This window comes from Hemiscyllium ocellatum, chromosome 9 (assembly GCF_020745735.1).
Source record: "Hemiscyllium ocellatum isolate sHemOce1 chromosome 9, sHemOce1.pat.X.cur, whole genome shotgun sequence".
NCBI lineage: Eukaryota > Metazoa > Chordata > Chondrichthyes > Orectolobiformes > Hemiscylliidae > Hemiscyllium > Hemiscyllium ocellatum.
In genome coordinates, this window is record NC_083409.1 from 91,305,680 (window position 1) to 91,331,689 (window position 26,010).

At 41.9% G+C, this 26,010-nt stretch overlaps 1 protein-coding gene across 5 annotated transcripts in view; it reads right to left on the reverse strand.

Annotated features, from left to right (window-relative positions):
• Nucleotides 1-25,360, reverse strand: part of palmdb (palmdelphin b) — a 110,403-nt gene extending 85,043 nt beyond the window's left edge. For 3 of the 5 annotated variants that reach the window (XM_060829937.1, XM_060829936.1, XM_060829931.1), the window contains exon 1: nucleotides 6,202-6,326. The gene's annotated coding sequence lies outside the window, so the exon portion shown is untranslated. Of the gene's footprint in view, nucleotides 1-6,201; nucleotides 6,327-25,298 lie in introns of those variants that run through there. The other 2 variants (XM_060829935.1, XM_060829932.1) reach the window with 2 other exon arrangements.
• Between the last annotated feature and the right edge of the window lie 650 nt (nucleotides 25,361-26,010).

Consider the following 26,010-nt stretch of genomic DNA (forward strand, 5'->3'; position numbering starts at 1 on the left):
GCAGTAGATCCTACTTGAGGTATCAGTCTCTCTTGGCTTCCTGCCATCTTTCTTCACCTGTGCCCGTCCTGTTACTTGGGTTCCATCTTAACCATGTGGGTAAAAAGTGAGGTCTGCAGATGCTGGAGATCACAGCTGCAAATGTGTTGCTGGTCAAAGCACAGCAGGCCAGGCAGCATCTCAGGAATAGAGAATTCGACGTTTCGAGCATAAGCCCTTCATCAGGAATGAGGAGAGTGTGCCAAGCAGGCTAAGATAAAAGGTAGGGAGGAGGGACTTGGGGGAGGGGCGATGGAGGTGGGATAGGTGGAAGGAGGTCAAGGTGAGGGTGATAGGCCGGAGTGGGGTGGGGGCGGAGAGGTCAGGAAGAGGATTGCAGGTTAGGAGGGCGGTGCTGAGTTGAGGGAACCGACTGAGACAAGGTGGGGGGGAGGGGAAATTAGGAAACTGGAGAAATCTGAATTCATACCTTGTGGTTGGAGGGTTCCCAGGCGGAAGATGAGGCGCTCCTCCTCCAGCCGTCGCGTTGTTATGTTCTGCCGGTGGAGGAGTCCAAGGACCTGCATGTCCTCGGTGGAGTGGGAGGGACAGTTAAAGTGTTGAGCCACGGGGTGATTGGGTTGGTTGGTCCGGGCGGCCCAGAGGTGTTCTCTGAAGCGTTCCGCAAGTAAGCGGCCTGTCTCCCCAATATAGAGGAGGCCACATCGGGTGCAGCGGATGCAATAGATGATGTGTGTGGAGGTATAGGTGAACTTGTGGCGGATATGGAAGGATCCCTTGGGGCCTTGGAGGGAAGTGAGTGTGGAGGTGTGGGCGCAAGTTTTACATTTCCTGCGGTTGCAGGGGAAGGTACTCCCTCGTCAGATCCACACCCCCCACCAACCCAACCTCCACCCCCGGCACCTTCCCCTGCAACCGCAGGAAATGTAAAACTTGCGCCCACACCTCCACACTCACTTCCCTCCAAGGCCCCAAGGGATCCTTCCATATCCGCCACAAGTTCACCTGTACCTCCACACACATCATCTATTGCATCCGCTGCACCCGATGTGGCCTCCTCTATATTGGGGAGACAGGCCGCTTACTTGCGGAACGCTTCAGAGAATACCTCCGGGCCGCCCGGACCAACCAACCCAATCACCCCGTGGCTCAACACTTTAACTCTCCCTCCCACTCCACCGAGGACATGCAGGTCCTTGGACTCCTCCACCGGCAGAACATAACAACGCGACGGCTGGAGGAGGAGCGCCTCATCTTCCGCCTGGGAACCCTCCAACCACAAGGTATGAATTCAGATTTCTCCAGTTTCCTAATTTCCCCTCCCCCCACCTTGTCTCAGTCGGTTCCCTCAACTCAGCACCGTCCTCCTAACCTGCAATCCTCTTCCTGACCTCTCCGCCCCCACCTCACTCCGGCCTATCACCCTCACCTTGACCTCCTTCCACCTATCCCACCTCCATCGCCCCTCCCCCAAGTCCCTCCTCCCTACCTTTTATCTTAGTCTGCTTGGCACACTCTCCTCATTCCTGATGAAGGGCTTATGCTCGAAACGTCGAATTCTCTATTCCTGAGATGCTGCCTGGCCTGCTGTGCTTTGACCAGCAACACATTTGCAGCTTCCATCTTAACCATGATGGGTCGTGCCCACATCACTGGACAGAAAATTGGGCAGAAGTTCCTTTCTGGGCTGGTGGTTGACCAGCTTTCTGGGCTGCCTTGCATCCGGACACCTAACCTATACAAGGTTATCACCATATAGTATCCTTCACCGTGAGCCCACTCTTCCCACCATCAAGGGAACCCCCTTACGAAATACAGTTTGTCTTTGCTCCACTAATCCTCTTAAAGGGTTAATCCAATGCCTGGGTGGATATATAATTGGCTTGCTAGTCTTTATCAGTCTCCCTTCAGTTGATATGTAACAGTCACTCTCTGTAATCTGTGCACCTCTACAAATTTGCAACCATCCAAACAACAAGTTCTTCACAAGCTTTTCAAATTCTTTAATTGGCCTCAGTGAGGAAATGAATGGGATTGCTGCCTCAGCCTTCCCAGCTTTGTCTGCATTGCTGGCTGGAGAAATGACACAATGGCCTGTGCTTCTATTTTTGGGCCACATCAGCCTCTGTACTCGACTTCAATTGATTTTCTTAGATATTTCTTTTTTTATGGCCAGGACCTTTAAGTAAGTAGTGAATTAATACAGAAACCAGTGGATTTTTTTTCAGCTAGAATGGTTTTTCCTTTAGGTAAAAACAATGACTGCAGATGTTGGAAACCCGATTCTGGATTAGTGGTGCTGAAAAAGCCCAGCAGTTCAGGCAGCATCCGAGGAGCAGGAAAATCGACGTTTCGGGCAAAAGCCCTTCATCAGGAATACAGGCAGAGTGCCTGAAGGTTGGAGAGATAAATGAGAGGACGGTGGGAGTGGGGAGAAAGTAGCATAGAGTACAATAGGTGAGTGGGGGAGAGGATGAAGGTGATAGGTCAGAGAGGAGGGTGGAGTGGATAGGTGGAAAAGAAGATAGGCAGGTAGGACAAGTCATGGGGACAGTGCTGAGCTGGAAGTTTTGAACTGGGGTGAGATGGGGGAAGGGGAAGTGAGGAATCTGTTGAGGTCCACATTGATGCCCTGGGGTTGAAGTGTTCCGAGGCGGAAGATGAGGCGTTCTTCCTCCAGACGTCAGGTGGTGAGGGAGTAGCGGTGAAGGAGGCCCAGGACCTCCATGTCCTCGGCAGAGTGGGAGGGGGAGTTGAAATGTTGGGCCACAGGGCGGTGTGGTTGATTGGTGCGGGTGTCCTGGAGATGTTCCCTGAAGCGCTCTGCGAGGAGGTGTCCAGTCTCCCCAATGTAGAAGAGACTGCATCAGGAGCAATGGATACAATAAATGACATTGGTGGTTGTGCAAGTAAAACTTTGATGGATGTGGAGGACTCCTTTAGGGCCTTGGATGGAGGTGAGGGAGGAGGTGTGGGCACAGGTTTTGCAATTCCTGTGGTGGCAGGGGAAGGTGCCAGGACAGGTGGGTGGGTTGTAGGGGTGTGTGGACCTGAGCAGGTAGTCACGGAGAGAACGGTCTTTGCAGAAGGTGGAAAGGGGTGGGGAGGGAAATGTATCCCTGGTGGTGTGGTCTGCTTGGAAGTGGCGGAAATGTTGGCAGATGATTTGGTTTATGCGAAGGTTGGTAGGGTGGAAGGTGAGCACCAGAGGCTTTCTGTTCTTGTTACGGTTGGATGGGTGGGGTCTGAGGGCGGAGGTGCGGGATGTGGACGAGATGCGTTGGAGGGCATCTTTAACCACATGGGAAGGGAAATTGCTGTCTCTAAAGAAGGAGGCCATCTGGTGTGTTCTGTGGTGGAACTGGTCCTCCTGGGAGCGGATATGGTGGAGGCAGAGGAAGTGGAAATATGGGATGGCATTTTTGCAGGAGGTAGGGTGGGAAGATGTGTAATCCAGGAAGCTGTGGGAGTCGGTGGGTTTGTAAAAAATGTCAGTGTCAAGTTGGTCATCATTAATGGAGATGGAGAGGTCCAGGAAGGGGAGGGAGGTGTCAGAGATGGTCCAGGTAAATTTAAGGTCAGGGTGGAATGTGTTGGTGAAGTTAATGAATTGCTCAACCTCCTCGCGGGAGCACGAGGTGGCGCCAATGCAGTCATCAATGTAACGGAGGAAGAGGTGGGGAGTGGTGCCAGTGTAATTACGGAAGATGGACTATACTTTTAAAAAGAAGAACAGTTTCTGCATAATTTTGTCATTTCCATTTTAAGATTTACTTTCCTCCAAAGGCTTACAGCATCCAACTGATTATTTGTTGCACACTAAGCAAACTAGAGTACAAATAATAGTTTTGGGTGAAAATTGTATGCAACCTCAGAGTGTGTATCATTTGACTAATTCCAATAGCAGGTGGAACACTCCTAACAGCCTACAGTCTGCTTCCGCACAGCTGAGTATTCAAGGAGCGTTAAGAACTTGAAATGTGTACTGTACCCAGCCTGAACAACAATGAAAAATAAAATAAAAATTTCCATCAAATTGGTAATAAGTAAGCAACTAACTCCTCACCATGGGGAAATATTAATCTGGGTTGTAATGTATCATGTAATAACTATGTTCCTTTCAATTTTGCTTGATGTACCAGCCAGTAAAAATGATCATGATTGTACTTTTGATCATCATTCAAGGTTAAAATATATATTAGATTAAGCTTACAGTGTGGAAACAGGCCCTTCGGCCCAACGAGTCCACACCGACCCACAACCCACCCATACCCCTTTACCTAACACTACAGGCAATTTAGCATGGTCAATTCAACTGACCTGCACATCTTTGGACTGTGGGAGGAAACTGGAGCACCCGGAGGAAACCCATGCAGACATGGGGAGAATGTGCAAACTCCACACAGTCAGTCGCCTGAGTCGGGAATTGAACCCAGGTCTCTGGTGCTTGTGAGGCAGCAGTGCTAACCACTGTGCCACCGTGCCACCCACAAAGATGCACATCCCCATAGTCCTTCATTCTATTTTTCTCCTGCATTTCCTGGCTCTATATTCAGGTTTGTATACTTAAAGCATTTTCATTCCAATGTTCCGTCAATATCAACCTGTTAGACTGTATGCCTGTTTTTCCTGAGTTTTGCTGGTTAGACAGCACAGGCTGTGTTAAAGACAACTCCATTTTGCAAAATGCATCCCAAACTGTTGAGCATTTGTACACAGAATTCTGGCTGCACTTCTTGTAGCCATGTGATTTCCACCTCTGCTGAAACTGGTTTTCACTTTAGTCTGGAGCAGCTATTAAAACATAACTGCAAAAAACATAACTGTTAAGCTACAAATTTTAATATGCTAAGGGCTAAGTACTACAAACATCGGCCTTAGCTACAGGTTTTTTTTTGCCCAAATCAAATTGGAGGATAATGTGTTTCAGCTCATAAAGTGTGAGTGATTCCTATCTGGATTTGAGAATTCAGCATCAGATGAATGCACTAGGATGTTAAAATGTGCTTATTAACTATTCAATTTTTATTATCTTTCCTCATACCTGGCAATGCAAGTCATTTCAGAGGCAGGAGGTTCAATCCTCACTCCAGAATTTAACGTCAGTCATCCAGCTGACATTTCTACACACTGCTGAGGAATATACAAATTGTCAGAAAAGTTTTCAGTCCTTTTGGAAGAAACTGTGACCTCAATATTAATGACCCCAAGAGGGTAAGGAGCGGTTGAGAGGTGGACACATTGGTTGTGGTTGATGAGGGCTGGCTGGTGGATGTGTTGGCTGTTGGAGGTGGGGACAAACATCCCAAATCTATTTGCGAATATTTTTCATGATAACGGGTAACATGTCATCTGGGAGTTCTGGCAAGGTGGAACATCTGAATCATCATTCTCATAATACAATTAAGAGCCCTACTTAAATTTCCCATTGGATATTATGCTTCTTAGGGCCTTAGGTTTCCTGAACCAATGTAGCCCTTCAAATTATGCTTTCCTGGTGATTCAGGCAGGGGGTGAACAAATTCATTAACACCCTCTGATGAATATTAGAAAGTAACATCCTCTTCAAAATTCTCCCAGAGTCAGTGCTATTACAGGTTAGCTGGCTGTTCACCTCATTTGCTATCTGTGGAATCTTCTGATAATTAAACTGATTGCTACAACATCAGTGACTATATTTTAAAAAATAGTTTGCTTCTGAGTTAAGGATACTTAGAGGAGGCAATAAGGTGCAGTATGAATGCATTTTTTTGTTGATTGCTCTGAGGTGGGATACCATTGGAATATAAGAATGCACAAAGTTTTTCTAAACTGCCTGTTTAGGAGAAACTTCCCGAAGAGCCTTAATTAACTTCCAACATTGTCAAAGTATTGCCCTTCACTTGTGAAAGTGTCATTGCCTTGCAAACATTAAACCTTGAACATCTGGTTCAAACCCTACGGAACTGTATTACAAGCACTTAATGCTGAGTTTCTGACAAGATTATGCATAATTAAAAGATTACTACAAGATGAAAATAACACAGTCTATGATTCTACTTTGATCCATTTAAACACAAAATAGACGCAGCCATATATGGAACAAACGTATGGAAAGATGGCTTTATATCGAAACTTCCTCAGAAATAAACTTCTAATAATGCAGTCCTAAAAGAGGAGCTGCCTGCATGTTCTTAATTTAGGAAACACTTTCATTCTTACCCAGCTGTGCTCTTACTTGTGCAGATCAGTCCACAAAACAATGCTCGTTAAGAGGCGAAGAAAATTCTTTGTACATGGAAAATTTCTGTATGACTTCACATCGTGAATATAATAAGACCTCTGGGCTAATCAAGAACTCAGCCGAGGCCACAGGTTGGCTGCTGGATTTCACCACCACCGGTGAACGATTTGTAGCGTCATGTACAAATTGAACCCCCCCCCCACGCCCCTCCCCACCTCCACCCACAATCAGCCACCTCCACTCCATTCCTGACTGCATGAATCAGTGCCCAAATCCATTCCAGTCTTTTATGCAGAATGCTCAAACTTGCTTTGCTATCCTTTGGCTTGACAGCTGTCTTCTGCTGCACGACATGCACTGGCAGTCAAAGGCAATTAGCAAATTGCTTTTCTCCTAAATTAGCTTCTTATGCTTTGGCATCATGTCAATCAGCTTTTCCCTTCAAACTGTCTCTATATATTTTATAAACAAGCACCAGCTGATAGATTGATAACACAACTACATGATTTCCACCCCCACCATTAAAGCCCTGTCACTTGGTACTGTCAGTCACTTTTATCTGCCACTTTTTTTTTGCTGCTTTGTTCTCTCCAAGCTTAGGAATAAAAGTGACACTTAAACATGTACAAATGCTAGGAGTCTGACAATAGGAACTTCACATTTGGTCTGACAAGATCAAAAAGGAAAAAGAAACTAGAATGTTGAGTGTGATGAGGGACCCACATCTACTATTATCACTTCTTTCTCTTTCCTATTAATTATGAGTTACTCAATATTTAAAGGCGTTTATATTGTGAACTGTGCTCACAGGTCATGATAAAATTCCTTTCTCTAATATCACTCACGTACATGATCTGTACTGTAACACATTAATGCATTGAAATATACTGAGGTATTTTACAGGAGAGTTACCCGACAAAATGAGATGTGAGTCTCATTAGGAGACACTTCTACAAAATCTTGAGGCAGATTGAAGCCCCTAATTGGTAAATAATTGAGACGATACAGAGATTTATAGTTCTCAAGGCAGGTAGCCCTAGTGTGCAACTATTCCTGTCTTCCCCAGCCTTGAGGTCAATTAGGGTGGCACAATGGCTCAGTGGTTAGCACTGCTGCCTCCCAGTAACAGGGTCCCAGGTTCAATTCCACCCTTGGGTGACTGTCTGTGTGGCATTTGTACATTCTCCCCGTGTCTGCTTGGGTTTCCTCCAGGTGCTCTGGTTTCATCCTACATTCCAAAGATGTGCAGGGCAGGTGAATTGGCCATGCTAAATTGTCCATAATGTTAGGTGCGTTAGTCAGAGGGAAATGGGTCTGGGTGGGTTACTCTTCAGAGGGTTGGTATGGACTTGTTGGGTTGAAGGGCCTGTTTCCACAGTGTAGGGAATCTAATCAAGATTTTAAAGAGAGTCAGTGAAGATTAGGAATTCCAAATTTACTTTGCAATAGTTCATTTTGGCTTCATTTCTAAGTCCTAGGTTAATACAATGAACAATTTATTTCACCTTGGAGTAAAATTGTATGCCTTAATTGTGCCATTGTTTCTGGAATAGCTGCTGATTCAATGGCTGAGTCTGATTGTCTGATGTAAGAGATGGCTTTGATTACTGCTAGCTTCAAAATAATTCCACCACTTTAAGAAATAGGCTGAACATAAACAGGATTATAAATCAGCAGGCAGTCAGCTAGTTGGGTCACTTCATCCCTTAGTCTGACTTCTGCATCTAAAATTGTGTGGCGGTTAGTAGATTTTTCAAATTAAACAAACTCATAATGGAAACAAGGCATTTGTCATTTATAATCAGCTTGTTACAAGACTCTGGGCTAGATTTATTGCCTTCTGCTGGATGTGCTTACAGCAGGGGGAAAGGGGCACCTAAAAGATGTCGTGTGGTCAGCCTTCCTCCTTCCCATTTATCCTGAACCTTTTCTCCAAATCCTGGGGGCTGGGGCATTGGGCAGGAATAGTTGCACACTAGGGCTAACTTGTCTTTAGAACTATCAGCCTCTGTATCTGCTCAATTATTTACCAGTTAAGGGCCTCAATCCACCTCTTTGGTCATACCATGCTGTGCAAGAGCTCTTGTTGTGCAGTGGTAGTGTCCCCACTTCTAGACCAGGAAGCATATGTTCAAGTGCCTCCTGTTCCAGAGTGTGTTATAATATCTTTGAACAGGTTGATTTAACAAATACACTGGGCACTGGCAGGCAACTCAGAATATGAAATAAAAACTAAAAGGACCACAGATACTCTAAATCAGAAACAAAAACAGAAGTTCTGATGAAGGGTCGCCGGACCTGAAATGTTAACTCTGATTTCTCTTCACAGATGCTGCCAGATCTGCTGAGCTTTTCCAGCAACTTCTGTTTTTGTTGGTTTAGAGTAAGAATGCTGTTTTTGAAGGGAATCTTTGAAAAAGAAGGAAGGCACATTGTTTGGGGACACTATCTCCCAGAAGACTGAAAACCCCATTTAATTTCTTTTCACCTGCAACAAAGATTCCTGATTTCCATTTTCACCCCATCTCTCCCCACACTCCATAGGCTCCTGGATCCTGCTGGACTTGAAAGCCTGGGCCTTACCTGTTCCCAGAGCAGGACAGAGATCTAACGCTCAGCCTATTTTGCCCAACTATCCACCCGTAGCCCCAGGGTGTTATTGCTGGGAGCAGGCTTTTTAAAGTTCAGGACTTTCCTTCCATGACCTGTAACCACCGCTCTACCGACTCCATACACTTTGATTTATGGAGAGGTTCAAGAAGGACTAATCATCTCCAAGGTCACCTCAGAATTCTATTTATGTCACCTGTATATTCTCCTTTCTTTGTTGTTTGTTAACTATAGGATGTGGGTCAATATTTGTGGCATGTCCTTCGTCACCTTGAACTGATTGTCTGTGCTGGCAATTACAGAGGACAGTGAAGAGTGAACCATATTACTTTGGGTCTGGAGTCACATATAGGACAGACAGCACATCTTCTTCTGCAAAGGTCATTAGTGAACCAGGTAGGCTTTTAGGACAATCAACATAGTGTCATTAAGCTAGCTATTTTTAAAAAAATTACAGGTCTTTAAAAATAAAATTCAAATTTCACCATCTGTCCTGGTGGGATCCAAAACCATACCCCCAGACCATTAGTCTGGATCTCTGGTCGACTACACCATCTCCCTTGCTCTTCGATCACAGATTTTTAATTCTAAGGTTAGATTTATTCAGGATTTTACTAAGGCCAACAAAGCTGTTTAATGAAAACGAGTTAATTGTTTGAGGTGGCTCCATAATTCTGCGAGACATGAGAATATTTTGACTATCCTTGCATTTTTGGATATGAATATGCAACTCTGTGAGGCCTTTATATTTATAGCTGGAACTAATTGCATGCAGGCCACCTGTCAGATTCTTTTCAGCTGATAGTCAGTATTTTGACCCATGTATCAGCTTGTCAGCAAGTCCCGAGAAGCAGCAGCAGCATTTTTTTGTTGCTGGGAGAGGGGATTGTCAGAATCGATCACAGAAAATAGTTCATTAGAGCATGTCAAAATAGTTGGGTGCTTAGATTTGAACCAATTACTTATTAAAATCTATTGCATAAAATTTGAAGGTAGAGAAAGAAATTAAAATGAGGTTTTAGTTTCTGAGAGATGGGTATCTCATAGCATTTTTGCTGAAAGACGTTGTATGTACTTGAGAAATAATAGGAGTCGTTGAGTAAAGTCCAGGGGTTGCTCACTATTTAAATGTCAAGGGCTGCCCATTTATAAAAAGTGATCAAGCCAAAAAAAAAAAATTCTCTGGAGAGTTGTATGGAATCAGCTGCAAAACTGCAGCTCCAGATTAACAAGTAATTTAAGTGATTAAGTGAATCTTTGAAATTCTCTTCCTGGAAAGATTGTGAAAGCGGAGACCTTTAACATTTTAAAAGAGATGTAGATAGATTTTTGTTAAGCCAGAGTGTGAAAGATTAACAGGGCTATGCAGGAATGCAGATTTGAGGTTCCAATCAGGTGAACCATGATCTTGTTGAATGGTGGAGGAGTCTTGAGGGGCTGAATGGCCGATTGTTGTTTCCATTTGTTTATTCTAGTTATTATCCTATGTAAATGTGTGTTTTATTCAATAGCATTTGTAGCTGCATTTTATGGTAAAATGAATACTCTTTAGTAATAAAGTATTGACTGGTCTTATAAAATCATGTTGACTTGACCTGATTGTATTATGCTAAAAATCACACAACTCCAGGTTATGGTCCAACATATTTGGAGATACATGCTTTCGCAGCACTACTTCATCATCAGGCCAATTTTTAGCTTTGTCCACCACAGTCCAACAACTTCTCCTCCAAATTGAATTGAATTTATTGTCACGTGTACCGAGGCACAGTGAAAAGCTTTGTCTTATGAGCAATACAGGCAGATCACAGAGTTAAGTAGCATAGATAAGTAAATAATGGGTAAACAGTGGCAATAACCAAAATACAGGTACAGGTACTTGTTAAGAGTTTGTAAGTCCATTCAGTATTCTAACAACAGTAGGGTAGAACCTGTTTTGAAACCGGCTGGTGCGTGTGTTCAGGCTTCTGTACCTTCTCCCCGATGGATGAGGTTATAGAAAAACATTGCCAGGGTGGGATGGATCTTCGAGAATGCTGGCAGCCTTTCCTTGACAGTGGGCCTGGTAGATGTATTCTATAGATCATGATTGTATTATGGTTTTTGAAATGTCCTGTCACTGCTTGTTTAGTAAGGGATTCTAGCACTCTCCTCATGACTGACGTTAGCTAGCAAAACTATTTACTTCCTGGCTTTTTGTCTCCTTCTTTCTTGAGTGGCGGTGTTACATTACTGAATATCCAAACCGCTGGCACTTCTCTGGAATCTAGGGAATTTTGGAAGATCAGTTAATGCATCTACAAACTCTGCATCCATTTAGTTTTGAATGGAACAAGCCATCGAGTCTGTCCTTACATTCACCTATTATTTTAAATCAATCTGTTCAGATATGTTATGACTCTCCTCCAGAGTGGTTGGGACATGAACCCAGACCTTCTGTCCCAGAGGATGAACCTTAAAATAACCTTATACCGATTATTGCTTGATGACATGATTGCTTGGACAGCTCAGTGTTGTCCTTCACTGTCCATTAAAATAGGCTCAAATTCCCCATGGACAATGAAGTCAGAAGATCATAAAGTTAGTTATATAGCTTATTGTTTAGTGGATTATTCTTTGCCCCATTCCAGTGAAAGTACAAGAGGCCCATTGCACTGGAGAACTACTTGTGGAATAGTAAGTGGTGGTATTCTTTCTGTGACTTCTTTCTCCTGGGAAAGAAGCAATGGGTGAGCTAATAAATGAACAAGAGAACTCTGTTATACCTGAATTGAATCCAATTTGCTATGGAAGCAAGTTGTACTTTAGTACAGAACACAATTGCATTAAAATGTATCGGATGTCAAGATCAAGGTCAGAACTCCGAGGGGGCCGTAGTTTAAGTTGAACATTAACAGCAGCAGACTAGCACTTCCATCTGAATAGTGCATAGGAATGAAGGTCAAGGCTTCCAATCCATTTCCTGATTAACTTAATAAAATGCGATTCAATTTTAATTTATGAGCTGTGCATTACACTTAAATTCTCTTCACCCCAAAGATTTAAAGACATGATTGGGAAATCTAAAACAAACTGCTAAAATTCTCACATCAACTTTTCACAGTCTTTTGCATGATGTTCTTCCTCTAGCTCTGCTTAGTTTTTCCACTGATTTGTCATATGAGCCACAGGGCACAGTATTTAGTCTGCCCTGGCTTTCGGGAATAGCGATGCCCAACTTCACCCTTTCCATAAGGGGTGGGCAATGTATAAAATTGGTGCAACGGTCTCATTTCATGAATGAAACATGACACTGACAGAATCAAGCATTGCATCTCTCTTTGTGGCAGGCTCAGTGTCTTGTAGTTGCCTGGATAATTTTGTGAATAATCTATGTATTCCAGGCAGTCATTTGTTTTTTTACCAAAGGAATGCAGGATGCTGGGTAATCACTTAGGTACACTCGGAGTCAAGGCAGGTTATAGAATCATAGAATGCCTACTGTGCAGATAGAGGGCATTTGGCCCATCAAGTTATCACTGACCCTCTGAACAGCGTCCCACCAAGAACCAGAGTTTAGGTCAGAGTGGTGCTGGAAAAGCATAGCAGGTCAGGCAGCATCTGAGAAGCAGGAAACTCGATGTTTCGAACAAAAGCCCTTCATCAGGAATAGCCCTCCATCCAGGGTGGAGAGATAAATGGGGGATGGGTGGGGGTGGGGGGTGGGGATGGGGAGAAGGTAGCAAAGAGTACAATAGGTGAATGGGGTGGGGATGGAGGTGATAGGTCAGAGAGGAGGGTGAAATGGATAGGTGGGGAGGGAGATTGGCAGGTAAGACAGGTCATGAGGACAATAATGAGCTGGAAGTTAGGAACTGGGGTAAGGTGGGGGAGGGGAAATGAGGAAACTGGTGAAGTCCACATTGATGCCCTGGGGTTGAAATGTTCCGAGGCGGAAGATGAGGTGTTCTTCCTCCAGGCGTCGGGTGGTGAGGGAGCGGCGGTGTAGGAGGCCCAGGACCTGTTTGTCCTCGGCAGAGTGGGAGGGAGAGTTGAAATGTTGGGTGATGGGGTTGATTGGTGTGGTGTCCCACCCAGAACCACCCATTCCCTGTAATGCCCCACTTATCATGACTAACCCATCTAGCCTTAACAACCCCGGACACTAGATAGTCTGGTCAATCCACCTAACCTTTACATCTTTGGATTGTGGGGGGAAACCTAAGCACTTGGCAGAAACCCATGCTGACATGGAAAGAGTGTGTAAATTCCAGATAGATAGTCACCCAAGGCAGGAATTGAACCTGGGTCCCTGGTGCTGTGAGGCAGCAGGGCCACTGTTCCACTGTGGCAGAGTGACAGAGAAAACGTGTCCATCTCGATGAAGCGACTTTGGGCCATTGGTGACACAAGTGAAGGCAAGGAGAAAGGCTGGGCCACGTAGACTTTGGGGAAGTACCCTCAGTAGAGAATAAGCAAGAGATAGCAAGTGTCAGTATAGCCCAGATTGTGGTGTTCAAGGACCTTACAGAAAAATGCTTAAAGGTTCATTTGTGTGGTCAAAATGAGGTAATATATCTGCATCGCCATAGCAGCAAGGTGAGACTGACCCGTGGAGGCGCATTTACGACAACTGCCTCATCTTTCACTGCAGCACATCTTAATGATCATGCATTGGGGAACCTGTGCTGAGGCTTTATTAGAAGCTGTTGATGTGGTGCTGCACTATCCAATTCTGCCCTTAAAATGTCTTGCATTTCTGAGATTAATGTTACACTGGCTCCAATTCCCCTCTTTCCCTTTTAAATTTAAACAACCTAGTTCAACTTGTTATGACATACCACCGAAGCAGATGGGGCTTAAACATAGATTCCTCCTGATTTGTCTGATCTTTTCATAGCTCAGTTGGCTGGATCGTTAGTTTACAGAGCAGTGTGATGCCAGCCATGCGGGTTCAATTCCCATCACTGGTTTGCGGTGACCATGAAGAACTCTCCTTATTAACTTCTTCCCTCAGGTTACATCACCACCAGTTGCTTCACTTTCTGATGAGAGAGCAGCCCTGATGGTCTGGTAAGACTATGGTGACAACAAACAACTCTGTGTGACACAGCATTTGTGTGGCAGGAAGGAAATCATTCTTAGGATCATCAATCAATCTCCCCCACTATCAGCCTTAATCAAATGTCAGGGAAGGTTAGCCATCATTTCCATGGGACTTTAGAAAGTTGTTTCTGGTTGTTCCTGGATGCATGAGTCAATTCTTCAGAGAGAGCTCCAGTTGAATTAGCAGTGTTAACAGCTGAGTCGACCCGAAAGTTCTTGTGAAACGACACTTCAAGCACATCGCTCTTGCGAGGACATTTGTATCGAGGTGTTTCAAATCAGGGGCTCCTTGTTGAAACAAAACTACTAAAATCTGATGTACTCAAACCAGGTTTTGTATTTGAACATGTAATGTGAGTGACAACAACCTTGGAGGTCTTTCCCCCTTTGGTTTCTAATGGTGTCTTCCATTCATGGCTCTGTAAATTGGAGGCTTATCAGTACTAACCCATGTTGGACTCACTTGTTTATGCTGCATAATGCTGACTGACCAGTTGTCTGCACTAATTGTATGTCATGTTTTCAAAAGTCAAAATAATGGAAGAACTTTATCTGACATTATGTTGCAGGAATTATTTAAGAGGTGTTTGCCAACCTTGCTTTCACTGCTCAGTACATTGAGTGAAGGAGTTGAGATTTCACGTTGCAGCTGTACAGGACAGGATAGGCCATTTTTGGAATACTACATTCAATTCTGGTCCCCCAACTCTAGGAATGGTGTTGTTAAACTTGAAAGGGTTCAGAAATGATTTACAAGGATAATGGCGGAATTGGAGGATTGAACTATAGGAAGAGGCTGAATAGTCTGGGGCTTTTTTTCGCAGGACCGTCAGGGGTTGAGGGGTGACCTTATAGAGGTTTAGGAAATTATGAAGTGCATGGATAGGGTGAATAGCCAAGCTCTTTTTACCAGAATGGGAAAGTCCAAAACTAGAGGGCATAAGTTTAAGGTGAGAGCGTAAAGGTTTAGAAGTAACCTAAAGAGAAACATTTTCACACAGTGTGCAGTGGGTATATGGAATGACCTGTCAAAAGGCAATGGTAGAAGCAGCTACAATTACAACATTTAAAAGGTGTCTGGGTGGGTACCTTAATAGGAAGGGTTTAAAGGGATATGTGTCAAATGGTACTAGATCAGTTTAGGACATCCGGTCGGTATGGATGAGTTGGACCGAAGGGTCTGTTTCCGTGATGTATAACGATATGACTTTATGAGTTGAACCTTCAGTGTGGGCATGCAAACCAGCAGCACTGGGCTATCATGTCAGCCGTAACACATCTAAACTGGGGGAAAGTGAAGCATTCCTTGTGATTACTGTAACACACATAGAGCTCCACTGACCAGCAATGCAATGTTGGTGAAATGTTTTAAGTATATGCCCAGCACGTGCATTATTACATTTCTGAGAAGAGTTAATCTGTTTATACATTATAAAATGCAGTTTCCATCTATTTAAGTAAAGAAGGTCATTTCAAAATCTGCTTCAACTGCAAGTTAAAATCATTTTGTACAGAATTATTTTGAAGTCGTTGTCTGAGATTCTTAAAATCTCTCTTTTAAAATTACAAGTATACTCAGGCTTTTGGTGGGCAGAATTTTCAATTTTGGAACATCAATTTGCAAGACATCATTTCTCCATTAATACCCTCCTAGCAACAAATGAACCACTTCCCTTGGTAATAATCTTATTTATCTAGACTTTTTAAACTTAATCTGCTTATAGTTGTGGCCCAATGAGTAATACAGGCTAAGTGCACATATGTCAGTAGATTGTAAACTATTGGCTAACACTGTACACCTAAATGCATAAGTGAGAAGGAGGAATGAAAAAAATTCTGATATTACTGATTATGTACAAATGGATGTTATTTTTCTATTCTTCTAAAATATCAAAATCTTTCAGCATGAATGTTTTATTTGTTATTTTGTTCATTCCTCCTCTCTTAGAACATAATCTTATAACATATCCTTTAAGTTAATACCTGGTGTCTCTTAACAAATTCAGATGTGATCTGGAATCCTTCTTCCTAAGACAGTGTATGGGTTTGTCAGTGCCCTGTTTACAGGATATTTAATGATGTATACCAAGCTGTAGGTTGCTGGTGTGAATAATGTGCCGTATTTGTCACATGACTCGTTCTGACTTTGTAACAAGCTGCAAGCAAGTCTTATGGATCATGCGACCTGTGCTCAGTGTTAAGCACATGACTGACAACTGAGCTACAAGGGAATAGCAACTGCTCTTGAATTTGGCTCAACCGGGTGGAACTTTGTGTTGCTTCAGGGAATGGGAAGCAAATTGGGACCGGGGGGGGGGGGGGGGGGGGGGGGGGGGGGGTGTGGTGGGAGGGGGAGATCGCAGAGAGTGTGGCAGAGTGAGGGGCCAGATGTCTTTAATTGCATGTGAGGCCAGAAATCAGATTCATGATGACTAGATGTTGCTTTTTGGAATTTCAAAGGTGTACTGAGCTCCTCATGGCAGATGTTAACACTTCCTGCATCCATATACTCACTAAAAGGCCTGTCACTATCATTAAGTTCCACTGCTCAAGTAAGATACTCACAAACAAGCAATATGTGTTTTAGGAGGTGAGCAGTTGGTGAGATAATGTACTTGCTGGTCTTTGAAGTGAAGAAATGCTACTTTGCCCTCTTAGGGAGCTTCCATCTATGCCATGGCATGATTGTGATCAAGTGACAGTAAGTTGTGCCAATATTGTGATATAGAAGATGACTGACAAAGGTGGCTGGAGTATAATGCGCGAGGATCAAGAAGGCGAACCAAGGATGGACATCTATCTAGAAGGGGGGTAGCATGACTCAAGAATGGTGCCATGCAGTCCAGGTAAATGCAGAAGGTGAAATTGTTCAATAGTAACCATGCATGGCAAGAATCCAAGTGATGTTTTCTGGGCATGCCTGGGTATGATTTAAGTATGGTGCCAGTATCTTCTACCCTAAAGGGTGGCATTGACTTTCTTCCAACTCCTGCTACAAGGTTCACCAGGCTCCTCCACATGTGATGATCAGAGAACCGCAGAATTACACAAGGGAACTTGACTGCCAATGAGTGGCAGTGACACACACTTCTCCCTCCCATGCTAACATTGTACTCCAGAATGGAGCCCATCAAAACTGTTATGGTGAAGTTACTGGTGACCAATCATATGGCTGCAAAACAATCACTTCTGGTTCTCTATTTTCATTTTTGTTGTTAGGTATATTGAAATGGCTTAGTAGAGAGCATTACACAGGAGCTAGAATACTTTAACACCAAGAACAGCTACATAAGAATCCTACTCATTGGCTATAGTTCAGCGTTCAACACTATTATGCCCTCGAGACTGATTACTAAACTTAGTGATCTCGGACTAAGGCCCACTCTCCTCAGTTTCCTGACCCACAGGCCACAATCAGTGAAGACTGGGGATAATATTTCATCCTCATTAACACTCAACACTGGACCTGCCCAGGAATGTGTACTCAACCCCTTACTGTACTCACTGCATACCCATGACTGTGTCGCCAAATACTAGACTAATGCTATTTACAGGTTTGCTGATGACACCACCATAGTCAGTCAAATCTCAGATGGTGATGAAACAAACTACAGATGGGAAGTGTAAAACCTGGAATAATGGTGCACTGAGAACAAATTAGCTCTCAATGCACATAAACAGCACAGAGGTGGAATGAATGGAGAGTGTCAAGCTCCTGGGAGTGGGCATCCACACCAAGCTTTCTTGGACTCTTCATGTGGACGCACTGGTTACAAAGGCCCAACAAAGTCTCTTCTTCCTCAGGCAGCTGAGGAAATTGGGCATGATGGTGAATACCCTTGCCAACTTTTATAGGTGCGTCATTGAGAGCATTCTGTCTGGATATATACTACCTGGTATGGCAACTTTACCATTGAAGATTGGAAGTGGTTACAGAGAGTGGTGAACTCGGCCTGGATAATCACAAATGCTAATCTTCAATCTATAGAATCTATCCACCAGGCCCGCTGTCAAGGAAAGGCCACCAGCAGTCTCAACGATCCATCCCACCCTGGCAATGTTTTTCTATAACCTCTACCATTGAGGAGAAGGTACAGAAGCCTGAACACACGCAACAGCTGGTTTCAAAATAGTTTCTACCCTCCTGTTGTTAGAGTACTGAATGGACTCACAAACTAACATTCGCCTGTACCTGTGTTTTGGATTTTGCTGCTGTTTACCGATTATTTACTTATCTATGCTATTTAACTCTGTGATCTGCCTGTATTGCTCACAAAACAAAGCTTTCCACTGTGCCTTGGTACATGTGACAGTAAATTCAATTCAATTCAATTTAATTCATGAATCAGACTGATTCAATATGGATTCCTGGTGTGCCTGGTAATTCGCTTACACTGTACCCTCCTGTTGGCTCCCAACAATTTCCCTCAGTCGTACCATTAGTAATTTCTGCTTAAACATGACAACAAGAACTGTTTACTATTTCACTGCTGACCTATTTTTGACTAAAAAATGTAGTTTCAGCAAGTTAGCATAACCAAGATTACAACCAGAGAAAGAAATAGATGTAAGTGACTTGTTATCTGCCTAATCTAATTTGATGTCCCTTATAGGTGTTGGAGTGCTTTTGGGTGCTGTGGGATATGGGGTGAAGATAAGAAAATAAAGTTTAGGTATAGTTTCTGTAATTTAATGTAATCGCAAAACAAATTCAAAGGGCTGAATGGCCTATTCTTCTTCCCATAGTCGCAGTTACCAATGAGACTGTGGTATGTATCCAAAATGCAATCATTAGGTCCTAGCCTTACTCACCAATTATGGATCATGGAAATTGTAAGTTGACAATTTTCTCAGTCAATGACAAATTTGGAATTGGTTCTGAAAACAGGTATTAATGTCCTGCATTGTTTTTTGCCGAAATTTGAACACCTGGTTTCTGCCTCCAGAATGATTGAAATTATTTGCTTTCTAACAAAAACAGGCATTGGTGGTAAAGCTCAGCAGGCCTGCAGCATCTGTGAAGATAAATCAGCTTTAAGGAAGGGTCACCAGACCCGAAAAGTTAACTCTGATTTTTTGTCACACATACTGCCAGACCTGCTGAGCTTTTCCAGCAACCTCTGCTTTTTGTTTCTGATTTACATCATCCGCAGTTCTTTTGGTTTTCATTGTTTTCTAATTTGACTACCAGGAATTTCTGGGAGAAGTTCTGGAGGTGGAAAACCACAGCTTAAACTCGGCCCTCAGTGTGTTGTCTGAAGAAGATGGATTCCCCTTTATTAAAACATACATTCTTCTGAAAATACTCAAAAGAAACAGCCAAAAATATCAGCATTTCTTTTCTCACTGTCAATGCTGATCGACTTGATCGGTAGGATTTTGTGTTCTGGATCGGGACCTTGATTTGCGTGTACTGACCTTGTACTATGCAGAGGACTGACAGCTGACTTCCATCACGGCCTTGGAAAGGTGATAGACAGAGTCTTGCTGAATGCCAGCTCCCTGGTCTACCGACTGGAAAATTCCTTTTAAGTTCTGACTTAAGTTGGCTTTTCAATGAATGTAACTGGCTAGTTGCCATTTTATGGATGAATACTCTTTTCAGCCCTGACCTGGACTCCTCAAAAATGGTCTGGAGTGGCAGTGGATGTTGATGCCAACAAACTGACAACAACCAGCCAGAGGCATAAAGTTCCGTGCCCACCCATCTCGGCTTCTACTCCTGCCCCCACCCCCACCACTTGCCCATTAAAATCTTATGTTTCATTAAAGCATTTTCAATCTTGACCAATCTAACCTTGTCATTTGAATTCTCTAAGCCATGCATTTGACTACATTTAAATCTGCCAGATGACTTTTTCTAGCATTGAAAAAAAAATAGTTTGTGAACATCTAATTGCTCAGAGTTAAGCAGAATGTTGTGGGTTTTAAGTCGCAGTTAGGTCAGACCAGGCAGAGAGAGCAGAATTTCTTCTGTAAAGAACATTAGTGAGGCAGACTTTTTAAAAATTCATCCACAGATGAGGGTGTCACCGGCTAGGCCACCATTTATTGCGCAAAGGGCAGTTAAGAGTTAACCACATTGTTCTGACTCTGGAGTTATATGTAGGTCAGACCAGGTAAGGATGACAAATTTCCTTCCCTAAAGGACATTAGTGAACAAGATGGGTTCTTTGTGATAATTGACTGTAGTTACAAAGTTGCTATTAGACCAAGTTTTTAATTCCAGATTATGTTTTATTGATTTAAGATTTCACCATAGCAGGAATTGAACCCATGCACCCAGAACATTAGCTTGAGGCTCTGGATTATTAAATCAATAACATTCCCACAATGCCATCACTAGCTGGCAGCATATTCCAAGTATATTTCTCTTTTTCAATGCACATATTCACTACTGTAACAATTTCAAACTTATTTCTCAATAACAACCAAAAGAACTGGAGATGCTGCAGATCAGAAACAAAAACTGAAATTGTTGGAAAAGCTCATTAGGTCTGGCAGCATCTGTGCAGAGAAATCAAATTTAATGCTTTGGGTCTGGGAGGAAGAGTCACCTGGATTCGAAACATTAACTTTGATTTCTCTGCACGGATGCTACCAGACCTGCTGAGCTTTTCCAGCAACTTCTGTTTTTGTTACTTTTCAATAAGTTGTCTTCTGATCTTAACCAGTATCATGCACTCTGGAAGTAATCTTTCAGTTTATCAAATTTGATAGACTGAAATATGTTTGTTTCTTCAGGTATGTTCGTTTTAGACTACATTTTGTCTGATCAGCATCAAACCCAGAATAAGACAGGTAGAAATATTATTTTTGTAGTCATTCACAAGATGAAGGCATCACTGGCTATGCAGCATTTATTGCCCAGAGGGCAGTTAAGAGTCAACCACTCAGGCGACTGACTGTGTGGAGTTTGCACGTTCTCCCCGAGTCTGCGTGGGTTTCCTCCGGGTGCTCCGGTTTCCTCCCACAGTCCAAAGATGTGCGGGTCAGGTGAATTGGCCATGCTAAATTGCCCGTAGTGTTAGGTAAAGGGGTAATGTAGGGGTATGGGTGGGTTGCGCTTCGGCGGGTCAGTGTGGACTTGTTGGGCCAAAGGGCCTGTATCCACACTGTAAGTAATCTAATCTAATCACATTGCTGTGGGTCTGGAGTCACAACGCAAGCTAGACTAGGATGAGTTTCCTTCCCTCAAGAACGTCCGTGAAGCAGATGGGTTTTTCTGACAATTGATTCATGGCAATCATTAGACTCTTAATTCCAGGTATTTATTGAATTCAAATTCTACCAAGTGCCATGATGGGATTTGAACCCAGATCAGCATTCCAGTGATAATACCACTAGGCCATTGCCTCCCCCAAATGTGGCTTTGATTAAACTATTTCATGAGGAAAATGAATATATGGAAAGGATCACCTGGAAAAAAATATGATGTTGGAAAAAATAACAAGATATCCTACTAGATTTTCTGACAAGCGATTTAGAGGTTTAGAGACAGATTATGATGTGTTTTTTTAATGAGACCTGATGGAATATGCTGAGTTTTTCCAGTCCAGTACATTCCTATGCTCCTAGGCAATTTTTCCTGATTTGCAAACACAAGGATTGTTGTGTTGGTTTTTTTTCTGCATTTAGTATTGATACTGGAAAGGAACAAAGTACTTTCTGTGGTCAGGCCAATACATATTGTAAAGAGTTAACTTTACAACTATCTGTTGTTCCATCTGTTATGATCTAGGATGGATATTTTTCATAGTTCCAAACTGGAATGAAGACTTTCTGCTCACTGTATTAGCAGTAGGTCTACATAACAAGCAGGGAACATGGGTTAGTGGATTTTAAGGTACATCAGAATAATAGTAAATATTAAGCCAGAGTCAAATCTTTAATTTTAACTCAATTCAATGTAATTTTTGACAGTTTGTGTTTACCAGGATGTTTATGAGCTGGTATTCTAGCAGTGATTATTATGAGAAGCAGATCTTTTCTGTCATCGTGTGATTTGGCTGTGGTATATTTCTATGAAAAGATAATTAAAAACTGATATCCTTAAGTTATGCCAAATTTATCTTGTTGGATCTTCTGCAATATGTGATGTCATCGTCTCTGTGTCCTAAAGAATAATCCAAAATTGTCACGCAAAGCAGTGTTTAACCTTGGCAAAGAAGACAGAACTCTTGTTCAAAGTAGTTGCAAGTGTACACAATCAGTGTTGACTATTCCATCATACAATGATATCTTAAATGCTTTGAATGCTGATTTCAATTCCAATTCAATCATCTTAAAAATTCATACGAGACGTATTATGACAAAGAGTGAATTATATACACCCACATACAGTTTATATAGGTAGAACATGCCCCCAAAAAGTGAGAAAAATGGTAGTTGTATTTTTGTGTTTGTATTGATTTGTGAGAACATATGGATTAGGAGCAGGTGTAGGCCACTCCTCCATTCAATAGAATTGTGGCTAGTTTACTTGAAACCTCAAATTCAAATTCTTGCCGACTCCCCCATAACCTTTCGCCACTTTGCTTACCAAGAATCTAACAACTTCTGCATTAAAAATATTCAGAGTCTGTTTTTCCCAGGTTTTGAGAAAGGTAATTTCAAAGACTCTGAGGAAAAAAATATTCTGATCATCTCTGTCTAAATCCCTTATTTAACGACCCCTAATTCAAGATTCCCTCACAAAAGGAAACATCTTCTCCACATCCACCCAGTCAAGATATTTCAGAATCTTACATTTTCCAATTAAGTGACATCTCTACCAGAAACAAACCCAAACCCAAACATAAGATAATTGCCTATTCCAGCTATCAGTAAAAAGTGAGGTCTGCAGATGCTGGAGATCAGAGCTCTGGCCCGAAATGTCGAATTTCCTGTTCCTTGGATGCTGCCTAACCTGCTGTGCTTTAACCAGCAACACATTTTCAGCTATTCCAGCTATCAGTCTACCAAGCCTTCATAGTTCTTCAGGTAATTAAAATGACATAGAAAGATCTGTTGAATTGTTTGAACTATATTTTTCTCAGTTTGTTTTAAATACTTCTGTTTAAAAATAACTTGCCATGAATAGACTTTAGTTTAAGCACAATCTTCCTTAGATTTAGCAGCAATGATTTCAGTGGTTCAGAATGTATAATTGAATGGTTAGGACTGATACTCTGTCACTGTTCAAAGGTTGCAGCTTTGAGTCAAATGTTTGACATGCCACATAATTCTGTCAGTGCAGTCATTTGTGTTACAGCACCGAATGCATTTTACTAGAGTGTAATATTCGCACCTCTGCTCTAGTTACTTGAATTGATCTCTGGATCAATGAAATCATCAATCCTTACTTTATTCCTGTTTCAGTTTGGTTTCACGATCACTGCCACATTCTGACTCATGGTTTCCTTTGCTTTCGGATGCATGTAATTCTTTCCAAATTCGTCTAACTTTTAAAACAGAATGGTTCTCCTTTGTAGGAGCGGACTTCTATTCAGTTTCCAAAAGGAAATGTCGGATGTATACACCCATGTCATCAGAAATAATGTATAAAAGACGCTTTGTGAAGATTATTCCATGCATTAACTCCTCCAATACCAAACTTTATTACCTAATTGCAAAGTTCTCTTAGTGATAGAGCCAAAAACACAGTTTGTCTACTTGTTAAGACATATCAGTAACCTTTTTAATAATACCATCTTATTTTTATATAACATCATTAATGCAATAAATTATCCCAAGACCTTTCACAGAGCTGTTACAGATCAAAATGAGAAAGCATTAACAACAATAAAACTAATCAATGAAATGACAAACAGTTTGGAAATTCAATGTCTCTGTAATCATGCATAAAAATTGTGGTGACATCAGTCGAATACGTAGACACCAGTTTAAATTTCTTAAATGAAGCCTAATCCTTTCACAAGGTTTTTTTGCCACATATTTGCTATAACTTCGACTGTTGTTCCATTGCTCCCTGAGCTGTAAATGTATAATCATTCTTGGAATAGATAAAATCTTCTCTTGCCCCTTAAAAGGCCAATGACATCAGAGGGTGGCTCTGTGGCTAGTTAGCAGTGGAGATTCTGTAACCCTGTGATTAGTCCTTCTTACATTCTGTGTGAACCTGGTGTATTATTGAAGGTTGATATGTTTAGAGAGAAAGGATATACTCTCCTCCAGATGAATACAAATGTGCTCCACTCTTAAAGTAGAATAGATGTTCCCATTCAGGGAAGTCGATGACAATTCCCGACACTCGGAGATTGCACTTTCTAAAACAAAATATTTGATTAATCTTCTTGCTCAGAGGGCTGGCAAGAAGAACTATAAAGTAGGTGCCATGCTTTCTGGCTGCAAGGTGGGTAGTTGCCAGTATATAGGTACAGCTTCCTGCTTACCTAATGTGAAATAAGCACCCTTCTACTGATCTTACCAGTTACAATGATATCAGTGCTAGATGACACCGGTAGACACAATCTCAGCATTACTGCCAGTATCACACACTGCAAATGTCCAGCACCTTAAAATCTAACTTTTCTTCTCTTGTTTCTGAATGTTCACAGACCTATTTTGTATTCCCAATATTTTCTATTTGTATTTTTAGCAAAGACTACCTTTGAATGTGGATGAGGAATCTAAGGGATTCAATAGTTCTTTTTTGGGTTGCAACAACACTTTCAGGAAACTTTCTGAAATACTTTGACTCAGATATTGTAAAATAGACAATTTACATTGGAACATTTTTTGTGTGCAGAAGTCTTTGCAGTTCTGTGGGAGCATAACGACATAGCTTATTTAAAGGTTTTTTTTCAAATCTTTTGAAGATTTTTAGCTTGTAAAATAAAAAAAATCTGCCATGAAGAAGTAATGGGTAACATCTGCAACAAGAAAACTCACTTAAATTTTCACAGCAGATATGTTTGTGCTAAAATCAGGTACTGCACACATGCAGGCTCATTATAAGTTGGTCACGTTTATTAAAAACTGACGGTCAAAGCAATGTTGTGGAAAGATTCAAGTTGTTAAAGTAACATTTAACACTTATTTATCTTCAAGAGCAGTTCTGTAAAGAAATATGAGTGCCTGCTCTATCGGTGATCTCAAAAACCAAGACAATTTTCTTTTTAATGTCTACTGATTATATTAACAGTGCACAATATCTCAGTCATGATTATAATTTATATTTAAACAAAGCTTTTATAAGAAATGCTTTAACAAGGTAACATTTATGCAGACTGATTTGAAGAAACATTACTGAAATTAGGTTGATTAATTTCACAAGAAAAAGCATATAGGCTTGACAAGAAACAATACAAAAGAACAGCAGAATTTAAATGTTACACTGACTGTTTGCTTATATTAAAACAATGAGAATTGATCTTACCTCAAAGGCAGTACAAAAATGCAGCTTTCCCACCAGTTGTTCAGTGCAGTGCGCAGTCTGGGAGCTCCTCTGATTTGGACTCTTGCAGCTGGTAAGTGTTGTTAATACATCATCATATCACAAATTCGTCAGGTCACAGCCTGGCACAGGAAACCATTTAACAGAATAATGAAAGCTACAGTTTAAAACCACACAGCAATATGTCATTTTGGCAGCTATCAATCCAACTCAAATAAAATTCTCCCAATCTAAGAAATGGTCCGTGTAAGCAACAGGTGCATTGGAGGTAAGTTTGGGAGTTCCCAACTGTTTTAGCAGCTTTCTACTGGCACTCTTGAATACAAGATTGATGACATCTAAACTGAAGCATATCACCACATATCTGTAAATGAGTGTGTGCTATTTCTAAATGCCATTCTATTCTCTTATTCAATGTAATATGCTGCATTATAAGGTTCATTGGCAAAGATTCTGACACTAAAGATGGCCATGTAAATTTTTGCATGAGCTCAGAAGTACATGGCTGCATAAATAACCATAAATTTAATCACCTGATTTTAGTGACTTCCCTGTAATGTTTGTTGAATGTGCAGGAACTCAATGGTAAGTGATAAGTGCCTGTCAAAATGAAAATGCAAGATGATATCAGGTCTGGCAAAGGTTATATTTGTAAAGATGGGGAGCATCTTCATGATTACAAAACTGGTGGCAT